Here is a 23,303-nt window from a genome sequence, read left to right on the forward strand (position 1 = left end):
ATTGGCTGCGTTTGAGTAAGAAAATAAAGCTTTCTAACTGTCATCTTATCATCGACTATTAGTGACTTCCCAAACCGTTACTTTTATTTTGCGACACAGTATTGGCTTGTATTCCATTAGAAATGACTGCGGAATTATGAAGGGCTGTGGTGACACTCTAACCTCTGAAGAGGTATCCCAGTCTGCACACTTAAAACAATTTTGTCTTGACCTTTTAAAACAGCCTATTACCCTCCACCCTCAAATACAACCTCTGTAGAGTGGAACTTACTCTGTGGCACTGTTGGTGGGCGATCTGGAGTCCCCGTCAGCACTCGCTTGTGAGCTGTGTGTGTTACGACGTTCTCAGTGAGTTGGTCAACATTTAAACAAACAGGCAAACGTTTATAACTGGTTTGGCACTAAATCAGCCTTGAGAGCCATCATCTGCAGGTCGTTTATTCTGCACACCTTTATCCCAGGGCCCGCCGTAGGCGCTGGGGATCCCGCAGTGAGTGATGGAGCCCCTCCCTCCCCTCCCCCAGCGCCGTGGGGTTCCCACCTGGACGGCTCTGGCCTCTTCACTCCCTGCCCCAGCAGGAGGTGGCCGTTCGGGTTCACGGTGGGCCCCAGGGAATAAATCAGGGGGTCTGATGAGGTCGCAGCCACCTTGCACCTGGCTTGTGGGAGCTGACTCCTGACCGCCCCCTCCCTCCTCCTGGCTCCCCGCCCGTCTGCGCAGACAGCAGCCAGAGCGATCTCGGTAAACCCTGAGCGCCTTCCTGTCCTCTGGCTCAGAGGCCTCCCCAGGTGTCCCCTGGCCGTAGAGCAGCCCTGGCCTTCGCAGCGGCGGACCAGCCAGGCCCCCGCCCAGAAGCTTTCATCAGCCGCCACTCTGTCCACGGCTGGCTGCAGGGCCCACTCCATCGCCCGTTGCCTCCCTGTCGATGGCTGTGACCTCCTGTCCCTGACCCCTGACCGCCTTCCCAGGAGGAGGCGCGGGTGACAGTGCGTGCGTGCGTCCGTCCGTCCATCCGCGTCCGTCCGAGGGCCCGCTGTTGCCCGGTCTCAGGAAGGGATGGGCTGTTGAGCTCTCTCCAGCCTGATCTGTCTATGCCCAGGGCTGCTCCACACTGGACTGACCTCTGAAATTCTCCTTCCAGCTCAGCCTGGCTGTTAACCAGCTCTTTTCCACCTTGGTTGGGGGAAGAAGTAAGAAAGTACGTTGATTTAACCATGGGAATCCCCTGGCGGTCCAGTGGTTTGGATTCAGGGCTCACCCCGCTCCCGAATTCAGCCCCGGGTTGGGGAGCTGAGCTGAAAGCCGCGCGGCGCAGCCATAAAAACAAAATCAACTGCATCCTGAGGTGGAGTTAAAACTGCCTTGAATGACAGCTGAGTCCGGAAATGAGTGTCTGCAGGGGGCCTGACCTTGTTTCAAGGTAGGCCTGAGGTTAGATGGCCTTTCAACCAGTGTTTGGAAACGTAGATTGTAAATGGAAAAGGTGTCTTCCTTAATCCTCTCTGATCATTTAACTGACCTTTGGGACACTGTCCTTATGGCCTGTTTCCTACGTTAGGCCCCCTGCGTTTCCACGCTGTCACTTTTATTCTCTCACGGCCAGCTCCCTCTCGTCTCTGTGAAGGAAAGTGAGCGTTTCAGGCTTTGCGGGGCTCTGTCACTTACTCTGGGGCCGGGGCAGGTCAGGCCCCAAAGCAAGTGCTTCACTTTGCTCTTCGGCAAAGTGGGGATCACAGTCCTGCCGACTTCCCTTCCTGTGAGGGTTGGATGTGGATTCCTGGCGAATCTCAGTGAGCCTTTCCTTCGCGGGTGGAGGCTGCCTTGATGCTGTGATGCAGGGTGCAGTCCCGGAGGCGGGGTCACCGTCCCGCTGCGCACGGCTTCTGTGCCCGCCGTTCTTCTCTAAGCTTCAGATCAGCGTCTTAGGATATATATTATTTATACCCTCATTGATAGAGATGAGGAGGCTGGCACTCAGACAGCAGCTTGCCCCGGGCCACCCAGTGAGTGGCGGGGCTGACGGGGCTCAAACGTGGGTCTATAAGGCTCTGACTCGTGCTGTTTCAAATATGTCGTGGGTTTTAAAAAATTGCGATAAAAACATGTAAAATTTACCATCGTAACCTCTTTTGTGTGTGTGTGTGTGTGTGTGTGTGTGTGTGTGTGTGTGTGTGAGATACGTGGGCCTCTCACTGCCGTGGCCTCTCCCGTTGCGGAGCGCAGGCTCCGGACGCGCAGGCTCAGCGGCCACGGCTCACGGGCCCAGCCGCTCCGCGGCACGTGGGATCTTCCCGGACCGGGGCACGAACCCACGTCCCCTGCATCGGCAGGCGGACGCTCAACCGCCGCACCACCAGGGAAGCCCCCCGTCACCATTTTTAAGTGCACAGTTCAGTAGTGTTTTACAACAACGTAAAAGCATATTTACGCTGCTGTGAATCAGATGTCCAGTTGCACGTTTTCATCCCGTGGAACTGAAACTGTGCCCATTAAAGAGCGTCTCTCGTTTCCCTCACCCCCCGGTCCCTGGCTGTCCCGCTTCTGCTTTCTCTGTCTGCGGACCTCACTACTTTAGCGCTGCTTTACCTCACGTAGGCAAAATCATACAGTGTTTGTCCTTTGTTGACGGACTTACTTCACGGAGCGTAGTGTCCTCAGGATTCATCCATCTTGAAGCATGTGTCAGAGTTTCCTTCCTTTTTAAGGCTGCACGGTGTTCCCTGAAGGGATAGGCGACATTTTATTTATCCATCATCTGTCCATAGATGTTTGTGCTGCTTTCACCTCTTGGCTATTGTGAATAATGCTTCTGTGAACATGGGATGTCAAATATCCCTTTGAGACCCTGCTTTCAGTTCTCCTGGATACACACCTAGAAGTGGGATTGCTGGACCACTTGGTAGTTCTGTTTTTGTTTGTTTGGGTTTTTTTAGAAGATGTTGGGGGTAGGAGTTTATTAATTACTTTATTCATTTATTTTTGCTGTGTTGGGTCTTCGTTTCTGTGCGAGGGCTTTTCTCTAGTTGTGGCAAGCGGGAGCCACTCTTTATCGTGGTGCGCGGGCCTCTCGCTATCGCGGCCTCTCCTGTTGCGGAGCACAGGCTCCAGACACACAGGCTCAGTAGTTGTGGCTCACGGGCCTAGTTGCTCCGCGGCATGTGGGATCTTCCCGGACCAGGGCTCGAACCCGTGTCCCCTGCATTAGCAGGCAGATTCTCAACCACTGCGGCACCAGGGAAGCTCTGGTAGTTCTGTTTTTTAATTTTTTGAGGAACTGCAGTACACTTTTCCACAGCAGTTGCACATTTTACTATCCCACCAACAGCGCCACAAGGCTGCCAGCTTCTGTACATCCCCACCAACGCTTGTTATTTTCTGTTTTGTTTTGTTTTGTTTTGTAATAGTCATCCTAGTGGCTGTGAAGGGGGTATCTCATTATGGTTCTGATTTGCATTTCCCTGATGATTAGTGATGTTGAACTTCTTTTCATGTGTCTGTTGGCCATTTGTATGTCTTTTTTTGGAGAAGTGTCTATTCTAAGTCCTTTGCCTAGTTTTTAATTGGAGTATGTAATTTTTGTTGTTGTTAAGTTGTAGCTCTTTATATATTCTGATTAGCCCCTTATCACGTATATGATTTGCAAATATATTCTCCCGTTCCATAGGTTGACTTTTAAACCCTGTTGATTGTATCCTTTGATGCACAGAAGTTTTTAAGTTTGATATAGTTAAATTTGTCTATTTTTGCTTTTCTTGCCTGTGCTTTTGGTGTCATATTTGAGGAATCCCTGTCCAATCCAGCGTCATGCAGCTTTTCTCCTATGTTTTCTTCTAGGAGTTCTATAGTTTTGGGTTTTACTTTTAGGTCTTTAATTCACTTTGAGTTAATATTTGTATATAGTTCCAGATAAGGGTCTGACTTCCTCCTTTTGCATATGGAGATCCAGTTTTCCCAGCATTATGTGTTGGAGAGATTCTTTTCCCATCGTGCTGTTTTTTAAGGGTAGGAGAGAGAGAGTGATAAGGGGGGAGATAGTTATTTGGGGAAAAAGTAAAGCTCAAATATTTTTTAGCTAGATTACTGCTGCCTTCATGGAGAAAGGAATGTGTAAATCTTTGCCTGTGTGACATCTTTACAGGAATTATGGAGAAGTTGCTTCCTCAACTTAGAGTTCAACTGTTGTTTATATTTGTTTGTTTGTGTGGAGAAAAGTAAGTCAAGACATGACAGAAATACTATATTCTCTCTGGCTCTGAAGAGTTCCACTTTCCAGAAACCCAGGGTTTCTGGAAAGCCAGAAGTGCTGGCAGATTGGCGGAGGGGGGCAGGAGACCTTTTTAATGGCAAAGTAATGAGGCCCTGCACTCGCAGGAGAGAAGCAGAGCCCATGCCTCCACCAGGCTGTGTCCCTGTTCTGCACCGGCCTGGCCTGGAGTGTGAGCCGCGGCGTCTCAGGGTGGTGACCGTCCTGGAGGGCCTGGGCACAGACCCTGAGGAAAGGGGACCCACTGAGGTACCCAGCCGTGTGGCCCCGGCGGGGGGCGGGGCACAGAGCCACTCCTCCCGCAGCTGAAGCGCTGGCCTCAGGCTACCCAGAGACATGGGCTCCAGCAGCACTGGTCCACAGGGACTCTGCACTGCTAACTGGGGGACAGGTATATCTCTCTCATTTGTGTGATATATATAAATATATCTATGGTTTTTTACTAGTGTGCTAACATTTCTCAAAGTTGCTAAACATTTCAAATGTCTGATTCTCTTGGTAAAATCCCTGGGCTATAAATAGGGTTATGGAAACCGTATTCGTATTTTTACCCCTTTCGTTTCTGCAGTAAGCGTTAAGTGTATGTGTGTATTATTTATTGTGAGGGATTTAAATGTTAGGCACCCTTCCCTCAGGTTGCAGTGCGACACAGAAGACAAGATGTTTATAAGTAACAGTAATAACAATAATAAGACAAAAGGTGTCTTGTTAGATAGTCTTTGGAGGTTATCTGCAGGAAGAGAGAGGTCTTTTAAGGCTGGGGTGAAATATTACGTAGTTTATGGTTCTAGGTCCTCGTGTGTGGAAGTAGCAGGACTTCTGTGGGTCCCATTGGGGCGGATGGTAACTGAGAAGTGTTTTGAGCCACGTTTTGTCCCTGTTCCACTATCTGGATGTTCTCTTGGAGCTGTTTGCAAACGGTGTGGATACCCCCGAAAATAGACACGGACGGATGTCGTCGCTCATCCCCACACGATCGACTCCAGGTGGGCAGTACCGTCCCATGGAAACGCTGTGAAACCTTCCTCTGGGGTGGCATTCAGGAGGGGCCAGAGCAGCCTCACGTGATGTTCCGTACACGCTCACCAGCCGGTGGTAAAAGAGACTGATAACTGTTTTGGACAGTGAACCTCAAACATTTCACCTGCTCTTTCTTGCAAGGCTCTTGCTCTTTAGTTTTTGCGCATTTAGCACGTAATCCTGTATGATAAGGAGGTACACACGGAGAGGCATGGGCTCAAGTCCTCATTTGGGGGAGCTGTGCCGGGGGTGGAGGGGCAGGCAGCCCAGAGACAGCTCTGCAAGTGGCCGACGGGGAAGGTCTCCCGCGGAGTCGCGTGTCCTTCGGGAGCTCGGCCAGATCCGACCAACAGCCTGCCTGTCGGTTAAGGACCACCGGCCCTTACCTGTTAGAAAAGGTGGCTAAAGGGTGAAGTTCTCCTGGACAGTGTGAATTTAGTGCAGCGGTTGCAAAACTGTGATGAGACACAGACCCACGAGCAGTGAGTGCGCTGCAGCTCACGTCTGCGCGCTGGCGGTGCTGCGCGTGGCCCGTCACAGCTGCTGGGGACGGAGGACTTGAGGAACCGCAGCCTGTTCATCCTGACCTGACTTCGTATCCGCCTTCCGTGCCTTACGTCTCTCCTTCGCCTTCCAGGAATTTCCCTGTGCTGGGGCGTAACTGGCGGACGTAAGCTGCGTTCGGAGCTGCACGTGGTCGGTTTTTCCTCATGACGTCATCTCTGCCAACAGGGTGGTTCCGCGCAGCCCATCAGCCCCAAGGCCCCTCGTGCTCCTCTGTCATCCTCTCCCCCCGGGCCTCTGATTCCTTTGCCGCTGCAGTCGTAGGAGAATCTGAGAAACATTGTCTTAGGGAATTCTCTTATGTGCACCCCGAGGCAGCTCCTGGCCGAGCCTACGTCTCCGCCCGCCCCGCCTCCATCCTCTGTTGGCCTAGAACCCGGCCCGATCTGCAGTCCCGCACAGGCAGTGCGAGCGAGCTTTGCTGGGTCTCGGCGGCTTCCTGGGCCCCGGCAGGTGTGCTTGACCAGTGCTCCCCAGACTGTAGTGAAGAGTGAGGCTTTTCTTTAAAAAAAAAAAAAAAAAATTCCGGTCCATTGTTGACCGATGCTTCTGTAAAAGACAATAAAAATGGGTTACTAGGAAAATGAAGTGAAAAAAAATCATTTGAGTACAAATCTCAATTTTTTTCTTTTTAGATTTGGAAGATGTAAAATTTCTCTGTCAAACTAGTAACTTTACACCTGTTCTCAACTTCTGCGCTGATCTCATTGTAGGTTGAAAAGAAAATCTCACAGTCCCAGCTACACTGAGTAGTACTGTGATAGGCAGCTCTGCTTTTCCTGTTTGTTTCACCGGGTAGAGTGATCTTTTAACCATATGCTTTTAGAGCTTCCCGCTTGCAGTGTTCAGCAGCTGTTGGCCAATTATCTTGACTTGGGAACTGAAAGGAAACTAACAATAGTTGAGTACTTACTGTGTGCCGGTCAGTGTGCAAAACATTTTTATTTTTATGATGTTAGCTATGGGATTGTCATGTATAGCCTTTATTATGTTGAGGTATGTTCCCTCCGTACCCACTTTGTTGAGAGTTTTTTTTTTTTTTCATGAATAGATGCTGAATTTTCTCAAAGGCTTTCCCTGCATCTATTGAGATGGTCATATGATTTTTATTCTTCATTTTGTTAATGTGCTGTATCCCATTGATTGATTTCCTGATATTGAACCACCCTTACATCTCTGAAATAAAATTCTGCTTGATCACTGTGTATGATTCTCAGCAGAGGGGTGAATTAATTCACTTGAATTCGCATATTCAGTTAAATATGTCTGAAACCTCACTATGGGCCAGATATGTCCCAGTCTCTGGGGATACAGCAGGAAGTAAAGCAGATGAAGCCCCCATACTCAGGGGGCTTATGTCTTTGTTGTGGGGAGAGATCATAACCAAACAAATGAGACGCATTAGATGGTGATAAGTGATGGGTAGAGACGTAAGTTAGAGGAAGGTCTGGGGTGGGAGGTCAGGGAAGGTTTCACCGCCGTGACCTCTGAGCAAAGATACGAAGGGGCAGAGGAGAGGACCCCCCCCCCCAATCCCCATCATCAAAGCCAGCAGTGATGGTGAGGCTCCCGGAGGTTTTTGAGGAGCTCAGTGAAGTTAAAGACCTTTCTCCCAGGTAGTAGATGGCTGATCTGGGTTTGAACTCAAATTTGGTTTTTGTTTTTTTTTATCATGCTTTAAAGTCTTTATTCAGTCTCCATGCTCCTGGTTTAAAAGACGCCTGAATCCAGATACAGTGGAGATCCATTTGGGAGTACAGTTTACGTGTGTCAAGGAATTAGGTTGAAAGTCTGCTCTCTTGGCGGACTGTGCTTTTCATTAGGTCTGGATATTTTCCAAGGCTTTGAATATTTTTTTCCTAAGGGTAGAAAATACGTGAATTTTGTGGTTGGATTTCCATTTTTAAGTGGATGAAATTTCTCTAGGGGCCATAGAAAGCTAGGTAACATCAGGGAAAGACCTTTCACAGGAGAACAGATGATTAAACCTCTGGAAACCTTTCGGTGTTGCATGAGCACTTGGCAGTGAAGGGCTGTGTAAGGCGCTCCCTGCTCACCACGACCCGTACTTAGCAGATGCCTCTCCTCTGCGTTGACAGGCGCCCTGGCTGGGGGCTCTTTTCCCTCTGGCGCCTCCCCCAGTGCCCAGGACCCCCCTTCCGCACAGACCCTGTACCCGTGGTCCAGGCTGCTGAACCTTGGACTCCCCTCTGCTTGTCACTCGGCCCCAGATTGGGTTCGGGGGGGTCCTCACTCGTGAACGCCGGGTGTAACTTTCTCACATGAAATTGAACGCCACGTGACATTCCCATGGCGGGTATTCCCATACCTGTCTTACAGACTAGGAGTGTGACGTCATTTGTCTGAGGTGATCATCCCTGGATTGCTGCTATGCCGTCTCCCTTTTCAGCTACAGTTTGGACTTGAGCAAGCTTTTGTGGGTTGGTCATGGTTTTATTAATGAAATTTATTATATGGCTCCTGTGGAAATTGCAAAATTGTAAACAGTTGGCTTCAAAGTTTTGATGCTTGAGTTGGGGACTACTTGAGTATCATTCAGTTTTTACAGCCTTGCTAATTTTGCTTAAAGACTTTATCTTTTAGTGTAGTTTTAGGGTCACAGCACAGTTGTGGGGCAGGTGCCGAGATTTCCCATATACCCCCTGCCCCCCCGCCCAGCCTCCCCCGCTATCATCATCCTCCCCCAGATGGTGCATTTGTTATAATTGACGAACCTACATTGATAGATCATAGTCCCTAGTTTACGTTAGGGTTCGCTCTTGGTGTTGTACATTCTGTGGGTTTTGAGAAATGTGTAATGCCACGCGTCCACCGTCATGGTCTCATGCAGAATGTTTTTATTGCCCCCAGATCCTCTGTGCTTTGCGTCGTCCTCATCCCTCCCCCACCCCCCCATGCCTCCCTTTTTCTTTTGATGTTGAAATGTAATATTTCGGGTAAGTGTGCTTCCACCTTTGGCGGGGGGTGCTCGTATTACTTTGGGAGTTTATGTACTAGCTGCTGTCGGTAACTTTTCCTTGTTAACAGGCCCTAACACCCTTGGAGTTATCAGTCACGTGGAGTGACTTCTCACGCTACTTTTTTTTTTTTTTTTTTTTTTTTTGCGGTACGCGGGCCTCTCACTGCTGTGGCCTCTCCCGTTGCGGAGCACAGGCTCCGGACGCGCAGGCTCAGCGGCCACGGCTCACGGGCCCAGCCGCTCCGCGGCACGTGGGATCTTCCCGGACCGGGGCACGAACCCGCGTCCCCTGCATCGGCAGGCGGACTCTCAACCACTGCGCCACCAGGGAAGCCCAGAATTGTATGTTTTGATCTGAGGTGACTGTCCAGAAGTCAGTCTGAGTCACCAGGGTTGTTTAGTCTTTCCTGAGAGTCGGGGGGCTCCTTGGATAATGTGGGATACAACATTCCTGAGTCTGTAGCCAAACCCAGCCCCAAAGAGGTGCCAACAGGACAGGAGAAATTGCAGGGTAACACTGACAGGACACCTGCCTCAAGGGACGGAGGGACTGAACCAACCGAGGCCAGCGTGATGTTTGTCTGCACTCGGTGGGGGAGGGGCAGGCAGAGCAGGGGGCTTGGGGCAGAGGGGACGCCTGCGACAGAGGGTCCCTCAGGTACTCAGTCAGCGCTGTTGCCGTTAGGTAGCTTGATGGCCTCAGAAATCCTCCGGGTCAGTGGTTCTTAGTGGGGCTAGAGCTGTTCCCTAAGGAGCCACTGGGAACTTGTGGGCATTTTTTGTTACCTTGATGGTTTGGGGCACGTAGATATGGAGTTGGCTAGGGCCGGGGTTGCTGGATGGGGCCGGGGATGCTGGATGGGGCCGGGGATGCTGGATGTGACCGGGGATGCTGGATGGGGCCAAGGATGCATTATGTGATCAAGGATGCTGGATGTCACAAAGTTTGCATCCACAGAACTGTGGTTCAAGTTAAAACAAAAAGGGGAAAAACGGGGCTTCCCTGGTGGCGCAGTGGTTGAGAGTCTGCCTGCCGATGCAGGGGACGCGGGTTCGTGCCCCGGTCCGGGAGGATCCCACGTGCCGCGGAGCGGCTGGGCCCGTGAGCCGTGGCCGCTGCGCCTGCGCGTCCGGAGCCTGTGCTCCGCAACGGGAGAGGCCACAACAGTGAGAGGCCCGCGCACCGCAAAAAAAAAAAAAAAAAAAAAAAAAAAAGGGGGAAAAACTTTTTTCTAATTCTCTGAGCATAGCACATACTTTTATCTTAGATATGGTCACAGAGTACTTTTACACAGTTTTAATTAACACTAGGAATGCCCTGAGATTTGTAAATTGAGTGAAGCACAAAGTTTGCTTGGGATTTTACTTTAATCTTTACTCTCATAAGTGGTATTAATTTCTTTTTTAACTTATCTAGAAGCTCAAAGCCTTTAAGACATTGATTACAATCTATTGGAAAGGTTTTTGTTTTGGTTTGGTTGTTTTTGTTTGTTTTTAAATGAGATATGGCTAGTAAGCTAATAGTTTTTCCAGTGAAACAGAGCCGAGACCTCGGGGAAAGCTTACATATAGGGATGAATGTGACAGATTTGGGGGGTTATAAATGTGTTTCATAGTCAGATTAAGAAGAGTATTTAAAGATGTAGAGATTCAGTAGCACTTGATAGATTGAGTAAAACAAGTTGGGTGAAATTACTCCAGAGTTTTTAAAAGGCAGAGAGGGAAAGACATGCAAGGACATGGAACGTGTTATAAACCAGATCCATGTGCACTCGGGGAACCCTGTGGAAGGCATGTCACCTGACTGCTTTCTGTCTGTGTGAGGCCTGCGGAAGAAAACAGAGGCTTGGCCGCCGACGGCCGGAGAAGACGCGTCCCGTCACCAGGCGCCTAGCCTGATGTAGGGGTGACACGGAGCAGACGCTCCACCTGCTGGGCCTCGGCTGGGCCTCCCTGGTCGCTGTCCGCCTGGGCGTGTACCAGGCACCGCTGTGCGCCGCGGCCCCTGTCCAGCGCCAGGGTGACAGCCCCGTCCCCACTCTGAGAGGCGGCCTGTTCTTGAGAACCAGGCTTCCACGTGGCGGCTGTGCTCTGACCTCCGCGGCTGTCTTCTGACGCTTCTCCCTGGGGGCCGTAAGGAGTCTGGAACCTCCGCCTGCACCACCGTCCTCATCCGAGAGGTGCAAACCGCCACCCCTCCTACAGGCTCGGTTTCGTTGACCTTTGCCAAGTGCCCAGTGTGTGCCAGTCATGGGCCCGGGGCCTGGACGGGCGGGAGTCCCGCTCCCTGGAACGCAGGAAAGGAAGCTGTGCAGCAGCAGCGTGAGGGTCGGGGTCCTGCGAACCCGGTGCCCCCTCTGTGTGCAGGCATGTCGGTGAGGGCACCTGGCGAGGGTCTTCCGGGCCGAGAGGCCAGTGTGCGCAGCAGCTCCCCGCACTGTGTGTCTGTGCGTGTGCGTGTGGGTCCGTGTGCGCGTGTGAGCGCACTGCGGGTGTACGTGTGCATGTGCGCGTGTGAGCACACTGTGTGTACGTGTGCGCGTGCGCGTGTGAGCGCACTGTGGGTGTACGTGTGCGCGTGCGCGTGTGAGCGCACTGTGGGTGTGCGTGTGCGCGTGCGCGTGTGAGCACACTGTGGGTGTGCGTGTGCGCGTGCGCGTGTGAACGCACTGTGGGTGTACGTGTGCGCGTGTGCGTGTGAGCGCACTGTGTGTGCGCGCGCATGTGCAGCTGCCGGGCTGCATTGCCTGAGTGGAGGGAGTGTCCAGAGAAGAGGATGGGGACCGGGTGGGCCAGGGGCTGCAGGTGAGCTTCTGCGCTGAGCGGAGCCGGTTGGTTAGGGACCCGCTTCCTGGGGCAGTCCTTGCTGGCCGGGTCTCTGGGGGTTGATAGCAGGCACCGGCCGGGCACCCGGGAACCGCAGGCCAGGCGGGCAGCAGGGGGGAGAGAAGAAACGGGAAAACTGCTCAGGAGCCAGACTGAGCAGAAGTGTGGGTTCTGAGGACAGGAAGGCACGGGTGGCTGGGAGCTCACCGGCCAGTGGCTGGAGCGCATGGCCGGGCCACAGGAGGCTCACCTGGAGGGTGCAGGCGCCGGCGCGGGCAGTTTCATTTAACCCTCCGGGCTGTGAGTTGCTGGTGAGGATGTCCCGTAGAAGCAGCCCGCAGACAGTTTGGTGCCTGACGGTGAATTTGGGGGGGTGTGGTTGGCGTTGCTGGCACAGAGGAGGTGGTGGAGCCGTGAGGTTGGGGGACACGGGGAGACTGTGGAGCCAGGATGGGGGCTTCTCCCTCCTAAAGGCGGGAGCGGAAGGGGTCCTGCGGGAGACAGTGACGGGTGACCCTGATGCGGGCGGGGCCGTCTGGAGGCCCAGGGAATTGAGTTGGGACTTGCAGGAGAGCCTTGTTTATAGTCAAACATGAGGGAAGGATTGAGAACGGCCTCCTGGTTTTGTCTTTTAAAAGGTGACTGGGACCTTAATAAGAGGTGTTTCCCTGCGGCAGAGAGTTGGAGAACGACTGGGCTGCCCTGAGAGAACCATCTGGAAAGGAGGAGGGGCTCCAGGTGGCCGTCTGGACACCCTGCCCACACACCCTGTGGGTGTCCTTCGCGGTGCCCGTGATCAGTCAGGAATGGGGCCAAGATGTCAGCCTTCCCCTCTTGGGTGTTAACTGCAGTGGCATACGCTACATTCTTAGGGAGAATTCCACATCCCGTGCCTGCAGCTCCTGAGACTTCCGCTCTGTTCTCCTTCTCCTGAGAGAGATCGTGGCTGCTTCCCAGGGTTTGCGTCTGGGGCAGGAATTGGGGGTGAGGGCCTGTTTCTCCCCACAGACCGGCCTGCACTGCCCACTTCCTGAAAGGGAGTAAAAATCAAGGCCAGAGGAAGATTCTCTCTCTTTTTTTTTTTTTTTTTTTAAGATTTATTTATTTATTTAATATTTTGTTTTTGGCCGCGTTGGGTCTTCGTTGCCGCGCACGGGCTTTCTCTAGTCGCGGCGAGCGGGGGCTGCTCTTCGTTGCAGTGCGCGGGCTTCTCATTGCGGTGGCTTCTCTTGTTGCGGAACATGGGCTCTAGGCGCATGAGCTTCAGTAGTTGTGGCACACGGGCTCAGTAGTTGTGGTGCACGGGCTTAGCTGCTCCGCGGCATGTGGGATCTTCCAGGACCAGGGCTCGAACCCGTGTCCCCTGCATTGGCAGGTGGATTCTTAACCACTGTGCCACCAGGGAGCCCCCAGAGGAAGATTCTGGCTGGAAGTTTACTGTGCATGTATCGTGTGAGAAATCCCCACCAGTCCTGAGGGTCAGGGTGAAGCTCAGGGCTGAGCCCCGAAATCTCAGAACTTTCTCTGCCCTGGCTTGCCTCCTAGGCGCCAGATCCCCTGAGGTCAGATGCCCTGCGAGGGGCCAGCCATGCCGGAGGACAGGCAGAGGCCATGGGTTGTTTTCTTGTTTTCAAAGATTAGCCTCAGGGCCTGTAACCCAGGAACCTGCTCTGTAGTAAAGGAGGCGGTTAAGGACCGGCCTTGTGTTCTCAGTGAATCCGGGTGGGGAAGCCGTGTTCTTGCAGAAAGGTTGACCTAGTGGCTCCCGAGTTCTTCCTGCATCTCCAGCAAAGACCCTTTTATTCTTCTGTGGAAACTTGGCACGAGGCGGCCCTGGCTGTGACTCAGCCAAGACAGAAGGAGCTGTTTCCACCGCTTGGCCTGACGGAGGGTGGCCGCCGGGCTCTGCGTTGGGCCACGTCACCGGGAAGATGAATGAAGACTCGCTGCTTGACCTGATGTGCCAGAGAAGGCTTCAGAGATGCTCAGTCAGTTCAGACGTGAAGGTGTCGTCAAGACCCAAAGGGGTTCAGCTCCTTGCGTGCTGATCAGTTATTATTTATTTTCCTCAGTATTTTCCTGCATATTACAAGTGCTTTCAGTAAGTTTGTGGATGAACTTCTTGACTTAGTAAAGTATGTAAAACAAGCCAACAGGATGTGAGTTGTGACACTGGCGGTGTTGTCTTGCTTCAGGGCTGCGGGGTTAGCGTGTGACACTGTCACGTGGCTCGACTGCGTGCGGGAAGAACCCGCGATGTGGCTTCATCAGCTTAAATATAGTTCAGGGCAACAGACACAGAGTTGAGATGAGGAAGTTCTGTGCAGTGTAGGAAACAGGAGCTTTAAAGATAACTCGCTGTGCTGGCAACCCAGCTTCCGGAGCCCTGATAAATGAATGGAGTAAGGGCAGACGCACAGAGAAGGGTCCCCCATTCCTGAGTCCGGAGGCAGCAGGTAAGGACCCCTTTGCAGAGGTGGTGTGGCCATGCCTGTGCAGGGGAGAAGATAGGCAGTGGCCTCCAGGGAAGTGGAGGCGATGGCCCAGAGCAGCCAGTCACAGGCTACTGTTGTGTTTCTGGGTTTGTTTCCCTCCTGACCTGTCCTTCTCAGTCACTTGAAAGCAAACCTCGAAGACATTGGTCTAAACTTGCAAGTACAGAAGCAGAATGGTCTCCTACGAGCCTTTGGACACGCTAATGTCTGCGTCTTGCTGCAAAGGGCAACGACGTGGTCGTTACTTCCCGTGGGGGTGTATCGTCGAATGTGTGTAAAAGCAACTGTGTATACTTTATGGGTTTCACAGCAAGGGTGGGTGAGAAAGGGAGGTTGTACTCTATGTCTGCAGAGAAAATATTAACAACCTTGATAACGCTCAGTGCCATAGAGTTTATGGTCCTGCAGAGACTTTTTCTATAAAAGACCTCAGGGATGCTTTTTGGCGTTTTATTACATGAAATGTTTTTAGCTTAACTTCTATCTCGGGTCTTAAAACACACCAGCAAACGTGTACTGTTTAACACTGTGGTTAGTGAACTTTGGTCTTATCGTGGTGAGAAAAAAGCGGCATAACTAGCGGGGGAGCTGTCTTACTCATTAACCGGTAACTGTTTAAGAACTGGGAGGGCATTTTAGAGGAAACTTAGTGCGCCAAGTCTGCGTTTGTAAAACGTTTACTAAGAGGAGATTGTTCACCCCCAAAGGATCTCATGCCTTACACATGATTTGCCCTATGAAGTGAATTTCCTTAGAGAGGTAAATGTATTTATGAAAACGTTTATTTTACAGCTAATCTTCAGGAACATGACAACCTTGAGAGGAACAGGCCCGTGGCACAGGACGGGGTGATTGGGGTGCTGGCTAAGGGGGTTTCTTTTATGTATATATACATGTGTTTATGTTATGCATATCTGTATACATATATAATACAAGCGTACATAATCATGAAACATGGAATAGTTATAGGGATCAGGGGAAGAGAATTATCTTTTTCAGGGACAAGAAAGAACAAGTTAAAAGGAGGGTGATCACTGATCACTTCCATTTGACCTTTCAGTTAATAAAAAGGGTGCATACCTTAGTCTGAGGCCAGACGCACTGTGCATGGCTTATAGGAGAAAAACTGTGTTCTGGATGAAAACACACACACACTTGGTGTAAAAACGCAGCAGAGAACAGACACAGTCAGACCGCCGTGAGTGTGGTCGCGTTGGGGGTGAGAGGGGAGCTCTAGTCCTCGGGGGTGGCGCTGGGTGGTGGGTGATGGGCTGTGGAGAATGAGTGTGTTTCACACTCACGGGCAGTGGGAAGGCGGCCCTTCAAGGGGGCTTGGCGGGACAGCAGGAGGAAGGTTGGCAGGTCAGGTTGGCTTCTCTGTTCAGAACCCTCCATTGCCTCCCTGTCCCAGAGTGACGGCAGGTTCACGAGGGCATGTTTGCTCTGTGCCCTGTCCTGGACCCCCTCTGCCCTGGGCCCCCTCTGCCCTGGGCCCCCTCTGCCCTGGGCCCCCTCTGCCCTGGACCCCCTCTGCCCCGGGCCCCCTCTGCCCTGGACCCCCTCTGCCCCAGGCCCCCTCTGCCCTGGACCCCCTCTGCCCCGGGCCCCCTCTGCCCTGGACCCCCTCTGCCCCGGGCCCCCTCTGCCCTGGACCCCCTCTGCCCCGGGCCCCCTCTGCCCTGGGTCCCCTCTGCTCTGGGCCCCCTCTGCCCTGGGCCCCCTCTGCCCTGGACCCCCTCTGCCCCGGGCCCCCTCTGCCCTGGGTCCCCTCTGCCCTGGGCCCCCTCTGTCCTGGACCCCCCTCTGCCCTGGGTCCCCTCTGCCCTGGGCCCCCTCTGTCCTGGACCCCCCTCTTCCCTGGGCCCCCTCTGCCCTGAGGCAGACTGGGAGGTGGTGGCATGTGAAGCGTGGTATCACCGATTCAGTCAACCAGGTGACAGTGACTCATCTTCTCCACGCTGAGCGCTGTGCTAGGTCCTGGGGACACTAAGATGACCGAGAAGTGGTGCAGCTGGCGGGACCAGGTGTGTGGACCTCCTGAAGTGAGGGCTCTGTGATGGGGTGGGACCCGGGTCTCCTCGGGGTTGGGGGGAGGAGAAGGAGTCTTAAGTTTCACTAACAACTTCTTGATGTCAGCAGCTCCGAGAGGCTTCCCTAAGAAAAGTTAGAGCCTTTATGGGAACTTTAGGAAAGTGTTTTCAGTTGTGTTTTTTAAAGCAGAGGCCTTGCAGCGTTTTCTAATTAGGCCTTGCCCCCAAGTCCTTGGCAGCATACTGACGGGCTCGCTCGCTGGCTGCCCGAGGGAAGGTGACACAGGAGCCGGGTTCCTCTCACCGCCTCTGCCTGGAGGACAGATTTTAGCTGCGACCTTAGTGTGTCACTTCCAGGAAGAGTTAATCTGTTTACACGGTGGAGGTGTCAGTGGTCTACAGAGTGATGGAGTGGGTGACATGATGGGACATATGGGAAAGTATTGTATGTACCAAATGTTGCTACAAATATCTGATGCTGTCGTTGGGGGGAATTGGGCCCTTTAACGCTCCTAGTGAGGGACTTCCCTGGTTGTGCAGTGGTTAAGAATCCACCGGCCGGGCTCCCCTGGTGGCGCAGTGGTTGAGAGTCCGACTGCCGATGCAGTGAACACGGGTTTGTGCCCTGGTCCGGGAGGATCCCACATGGCTGGGCCCGTGAGCCATGGCCGCTGAGCCTGTGCGTCCGGAGCCTGTGCTCCGCAACGGGAGAGGGTAGAGCAGTGAGAGGCCCTCATACCAGAAAAAAAAAAAAAAAAGAATCCACTTGCCGATGCAGGGGACACAGGCTCAAGCCCTGGTCCAGGAAGATCCCACATGCTGTGGAGCAGCTAAGCCCGTGTGCCGCAACTACTGAGCCTGCACTCTAGAGCCCACGAGCCACAACTACTGAGCCCACATGCCATAACTACTGAAGCCTGCACACCTAGAGCCCGTGCTCCACAACAAGAGCAGCCACCGCAATGAGAAGCCCGCGCACCACATCGAAGAGGAGCCCCCGCTTCACCACAACTAGAGAAAGCCCGCACGCAGCAGTGAAGACCCAATGCAGCCATAAATAAAATAAATTTATTTTTTAAAAAAAAACAAAACACTCCTGGTGAGAGTTTGGGATAGGGTATGTAGAACATGAAAAATCGAAAAATAAATTTACCAAATCTTCTTGGTGGGGTGAGAAGAGGCAAGGATGCCCTTAGCAGTATATTGATAGGGCTTAAAAACTGTGCTAAGAGGAAGTTCCTGTGTTGCTGGAGAGAAGTTCATTTGCAGCCTCGGAAGGTGATTGGGCACCGAGTCCTCTGGGTTCAGCTGTTTGTGCTCTTTCTTGTTGCTGATGTGACAGTTCAGGGCTGCTAAGGAGAGTCTGCCTTCCTCACTGGTTCGTCCACTGAGACTGTTTATCCTTGAAACAGTGTGGTGTAGCTGAAAGAGTGTGGGCTTTACAGCTGCCAGACTTAGGTCAGATCTCACTTCTGCCCCTTGTATGATTTTGAACAAGTTATTTAATATCTGAGTTGCAGATTCCTTATCTGTGAATGGCAATGACCCCTAATCTGTGAGGAGTGAGGCGTCCTTGAGAGGATGTATGTAAAAGGATTCTAGGTGACATCTAGGTGGGTGGTTGACAAGTGTTCCCTCCCCACCCCCATTTTTTTTTAATCGTGGTAAAATACCTCTGACATAAAACTCGCCATTTTAACCATTTCTAAGTGTAAAATTTAGTGGCATTACCTATAGTCACGATGTTGTGCCACCATCACCGCTGTCCATTTACAGAACTTTCCGTCACCGCAGACAGCTGCTGTGCACCGCGAAGCCTCCGCTGCCCCTTCCCTGCTCGCTGCCCCGATGGCCTCTCGCCCACTTCCTGTCGCTGTGAACTTGCCTTGCGTGTGTATCTTACGTGTGTGGAATCACACAACATATGACCTTGATGTCCAGCTCCTCCCACACACCAGAGTGGTTTTGAGGTTCATCCCCGTGTGGCACGTGTCTGGGCTTCTTTCCTTTTTTGGACAGATGTTACTCCATCGTATGGCTGGACTACATCTTGGTATCCATCATCTGCTGAAGAACACGTGGGTAGTTTCCGCCTACTGGCTGTTGTGAGTAGCGCTGCTGTGAACATGATTGTACAGGTATCCGAGTCCCTGCTTTCAGTTCTGTGGGGCCGGTACCCGGAGGTGGAATTGCCGAGGCGTATGGTAATTCCTTTTTTAAAAAATAAATTTATTTATTTATTTTTGGCTGCGTTGGGTCTCCATTGCTTCATGTGGGCTTTCTCTAGCTGCGGCGAGCGGAGGCTACTCTTGGTTGCGGTGCACGGGCTTCTCGCTGCGGTGGCTTCTCTTGTTGTGAAGCACGGGCCTTAGAGTGCGTGGGCTTCAGGAGCTGTGGCACATGGGCTCAGTCATCGTGGCGCATGGGCTTAGTTGCTCCGCAGCACGTGGGATCTTCCCGGACCAGGGCTCGAACCCGTGTCCCCTGCGTTGGCTGGCGGATTCTTAACCACTGCGCCACCAGGGAAGCCCCAGCGTATGGTAACTCTGTGTTTAACTTTTTGAGGGACCACCACACTGTTTCTCCCGCTTTGGTTTTTCTTTTACTCTGCACCATTTGAGCGTGTCTCCTTAAAGACCTGGAGCTCCTGGACCTCAGGGTTGGAAGGAACCACGTTCTATTTAGCACCTGACAATCTCTCCTCTTCAGAGCCTCCACAGCCCGACCACCGCTGCAGAGACCTTCTCTTTCTTCCTTTTGCCTTTTCCTTCTTCTCCCCGCTCTTCCCTTCCGCTTCCTCTCTGTGCTCTGCCCCTCCTCCACCTTCTCTAAAGGGGCGTGGCTGGGGGGCAGTCCTGCAGTTCCTCCTGCCTCGACCTGGCATTGCTGTCCTTTTGGGAGGGATCCACACACAACGAGCTTCCTTAAGCCAGACCTTCAGAAGGGTTGGCGCTCGTAATAAGTGATGGTGGATGTTTGGGGAAAGTTGGGTGCAGAATAAGAAAATGGCATCATCAAAGCAGGGAATTCAGTCCTCAGGGCTGCCAGCCAGCCCAGCACGGTGCTAGCAGCAGCTGCAAGGAAATCATAAAAGTGGCTCTTCCACAAACCAGCCAGAAACAAAGTCCAGACTGCCAAGTCAGGATATCTTAGTCAGGGTGCTTTTCATTCCTTGTCATCCTGATTGGCCTGGCCAGTAATTGAAAGTCAGTGTTGAGTCTGACTTTATTTATTTCTCAGGCCACTGTAAAGGTCTTCATTTGTGGTGCATCTGATCAGACCCTGTGGTAAATAAAGGACGTATCCATGCGTCTTAGGAGGCTGCAGGCGTGGGCAGGAAATATCTACAGTTATGGCAGAGCTACACTTACATGTGGGCGGTAGCAGCGAGTTATTTATAACGGTCCTAAGGAGAACATGAGCCGCCGCCAGAATTTTGGAGTTAATTGTACAGATTTGTGAATTCAGGGACCAGCGCGGGGAGGTGGGAGAAGCTGACGGAGGATCATCGGAGCCGACAGTGCAGCTGTGGGAGGGGAGGGGTTCGCACGGAAAGCTTTGCACGTGCCCTGCCCTGTGAGGCTGAATTCCATGGACGTGGTTGGAGTGGAGAGGAAGGAAAAAAGAGACTCGGGACCCAGGCTCTCTGACTAGCCCCGGGGTGACTGAATCAGCCACTGAGCGTGTCCACAGGATTTGTAAGACCTTAAAAGAAGGGGCAGCACCCTGACTGAGAACGCACTTCCCGGTGCTGACCGTGGAAATGCTCTCCTTCGGTTCTAGCCCTCGGCAACCCCCGAGGGAGCTTCATGTGCGCGGGTTGCGGCCGGAGTCAAACGTAGCCCAGCTGATGAGGGTAGGGGTCCCAGCCCAGGCTGCCCTCCCAGCCCCACCCCCGGCTGCACGGTTACAGTGAAAGGAATCAAAGGCTCCTGTTACCCTGAGTTTGGACGGGGTCACCTGAGTTTTCAGTGCCTTGGCCTCAGGATGATTTCTGGGCCAATTTGTTGATTCCGTAAACGGGGCCTGTGACCTTATCTAGAACGGCCTGTCCAATAACATGTCACATGAGCCACGGCCACTGTGTAGTTTAAGGTTTCCTAGCAGCCACGTGCAGCAAGGAACAGGTGAAATTAACTTGAATAATATATCAGGTTTAACTCAAAATGCCAAACTACTATCCTGTCCCAACTATATACATCCTGTGGTCACATTAACAATTACTGAGACGCTTTACACTTCGGGGAGCTAAATCTTTGGGATCCCGAGTGTATTTTACACTCATAGCCTGCCTCGATTTGGACTCGCCTCACCTGAGTTGCTGTGTGTGGCTGGTAGCTACCAAGCTGCACAGCGCAGACCTCAGGAGAAGTTACTGAGACTCATCAAACACAGAGGCTCTGTGTGAAGCCCTTGGGAGGGATTCTGGGCGGGCAGGAAGCAGCTTCGCCTGAGATCCAAAGGCCCCATTTACGGACGGCAGAGCGTCAGCGCACGTGTGAGCGCGTTCCGGACCGAGGGGCCGTTCGTGGAGAGCAGCGAAGTCTTGCGGCCTCAGTCTCCACTGCCAGCGGTGACCACAGGGAAACTGTGAGGCCTTGACTGCCAGACGCTGAACCACACTTGGGCAGGATGACTTGAAACCACAGCCTTTAATGTATATACGGACGCTGTGGCTGAAGAAGCTTCTCCTCCAAATGCCTAATGCCTTACTCAGATGAGGAGGCGCAGCGTCTGCCTGCGGAAACAGCCATGAGCAGGCGTCCTTATATGGCAGTTTCCGCAGCCCTCAGCTCCACCGGGGGCAAGGTCAGCCACGGTGCACGCTTCTCCTCCAGCAAAGCAGAAATTATTTTTAAATGTTCTTGGAATTTCCCCTTCCTCCTTTTTCTTCCCGTGGTTCTGCCTGCTTTGTCCTCTTTGCCCCACTTAACTTCTGTCTTCCAGTCTTTTCCCCTCTATACCCACTTAATCGGGTTGGTTGCTGTTGTTGAGTTGTGTGAGTTTTTTATAGATTCTAGAGATGAACTCCTTGTCAGATACTTGATTTTCAAGTATTTTCTCCCATTCTGTAGGTGGCCTTTTCACTCGGTTGATTGTGTCCTTGGATGCACAGAAGGTTTGTAATGATGGTGTAGTTCCCGTTGTCCGTTTTTACTTTTGTTGCCTGTGCTTTTGCTGTCATATCCGATAAATCATAACCAAAGCTACTGTCATGAAGTTTTTCTCCTCTGTTTTCTTCTAAGAGTTTTATTTGGGCTATTTGGAGTTAATTTCTGTTCATGGTATGAGATTAAGAGTCCAGCGTCAGTCTTTTGCATGTGGATATACATTCCTCCCAACACCATTTGTTGAAAAGACTGCACTCTCCCCATTGAGTGGCCTTGGCGCCCTTGTTGAAAATCATTTGACCATGTTTGTGAGGGTTTATTCCCAGGCCCTCCGTTCTTTTCCATTGGTCTGTGTGTCTGTGCTTATGTCAGCGCCGCACTGTTCAGATTACTGGAACTTTGTAGTAAGTTTTGAAATCAGGAAGTGTGAGACCTCCAACTTCATCTTTTTCAAAATTGTTTTGGCTTTTTGGGGTTCCTTGAAGTTCCTATGAATTTTAGGATGGATTTTTCTATTCCTGCAAGAGACATCACTCTGTTAGGGTTTAGAGCCTCATTTTTTTCCCATTCATAAATGAGTTGTTGAGGATACTCTGTGATAAGAAAAAAGGGCAAAAAAAAATTATTATTCAATGTTAGTCTTCAATATATACCTCAAATATAGCTTTAAAAATAATTATTTATGTTGGCAATTCTTTGCAAAGATGAGGATTTTCAATACAACTTACTTTCCCTCTTTTCGTAAAATACGTTTTAACGATGTGCAGCCTTTAAGGGATAGGGATTGTACATCATTAAGCATCCGCTCTAGCCAGGACACCAAAAATAATTTGTTCTAATTCAAGTTGACAGCCCAGTGGCCAGAGCAGAGTCCCCTCACTTTAGGTATTTTTGCTCGTTTGCGGGGGCAGTTAATCTTCCTGAACCTCAATTCCGAAGTCCAGAAAATGATCCTTAAACTCAGCCTTTTTAATCCACCCCACAGGGTCATATTCCAGAATGCGGGTTCACAGTCGAAACTTCCTGGAGCGGCTGAGGGGCTGTTTGCTGAGGCAGGAGGCCTCCCCCTGCCCCGCCATCACGCCGGCTTTGTCGGCCCCTTCTCTCAGCCTTGAGACGCCACAGCGATAGGCTGGCCACACCAGTTGGAGAGGCGCGCGCGGTCGTCTCGGCCGCACAGGTGGGAAGATGAGGGTTTTATGTTAGATGAGGTGGTTGCGTCGGTGGTAGCGCCCCCTGGAGGTGACGGCGCGCGTGATGACGGCGTTGTGCAGACGGGGCGGGGACGCGGCGGACCCTTTAGGAAGCTTAACTTAGTGTCAGATGATTGCATCACATGTGGGTGGGTTCGGCCTCCTGTCCTGTATCCCTGGCGGGGGTGGTGCACACAGCGAGGGCGCGAGGGCGTGGAGAAAAGAGGCCGGAGGTGCTTGGAGCAGTTGGATGGGTTGTTACAGTGTCAGTTGGACTTGCTGGTCCAGACCGCTCCGAGGCGCTGAGGCTTACAGACCTTCACAGAAAAATGCACAGAACCACAACACACGATTGTAATGGCGACTGCATTTCTGAGGGTGTTTTAGAAGCCTTGTGTTAAATAGGACAGTTAAAATTTTGTGAATTCTTGGTAACTGAATACGCTGCAAATTCACCAGCACAGAGCGGTCTGGTACCTCCCGGCAGGTGCCTGTGTATGTGTGTGTTTGCCCGTGTGAGAGACGGGGACACACACAGGCTCTGTCTTTCCACTTCCACAACCAGAAGAACTTCTTTGCGCACATTTCCTTTTTCTTCCTTTTCCATAGTGCAAACAGAAATGCTGTTCTTTTAAAGCCTTCTCCTACATATTCTACACGTTAAATTAATTCATTAATTAAATTTTAACCTTTAAGTTAATTTAATTAATTAATTAAATTCTAAGCTCTTTCTTAGACGTCCTGTTTATGGTGATAACTGCCAGCTGTGGGCACCTGCCCCGCGTGAGGCTGTGCAGGTCACCTCTGACCACTGCCTCG

At 51.9% G+C, this 23,303-nt stretch overlaps 1 protein-coding gene across 8 annotated transcripts in view; it reads left to right on the top strand.

Moving 5' to 3' along the window:
- The window catches only part of LIMS1 (LIM zinc finger domain containing 1), a 104,941-nt gene that overhangs the window by 23,121 nt on the left and 58,517 nt on the right, over nucleotides 1–23,303 (top strand). For 3 of the 8 annotated variants that reach the window (XR_010835282.1, XM_067006964.1, XM_067006969.1), the window contains exon 1: nucleotides 13,927–14,111. The exons of the other annotated variants lie outside the window; for them this stretch is intronic. The gene's annotated coding sequence lies outside the window, so the exon portion shown is untranslated. Of the gene's footprint in view, nucleotides 1–13,926; nucleotides 14,112–23,303 lie in introns of those variants that run through there. 8 annotated transcript variants of the gene reach the window in all.

Source organism: Kogia breviceps, chromosome 11, assembly GCF_026419965.1.
Source record: "Kogia breviceps isolate mKogBre1 chromosome 11, mKogBre1 haplotype 1, whole genome shotgun sequence".
NCBI classification, from domain to species: Eukaryota; Metazoa; Chordata; class Mammalia; order Artiodactyla; family Physeteridae; genus Kogia; species Kogia breviceps.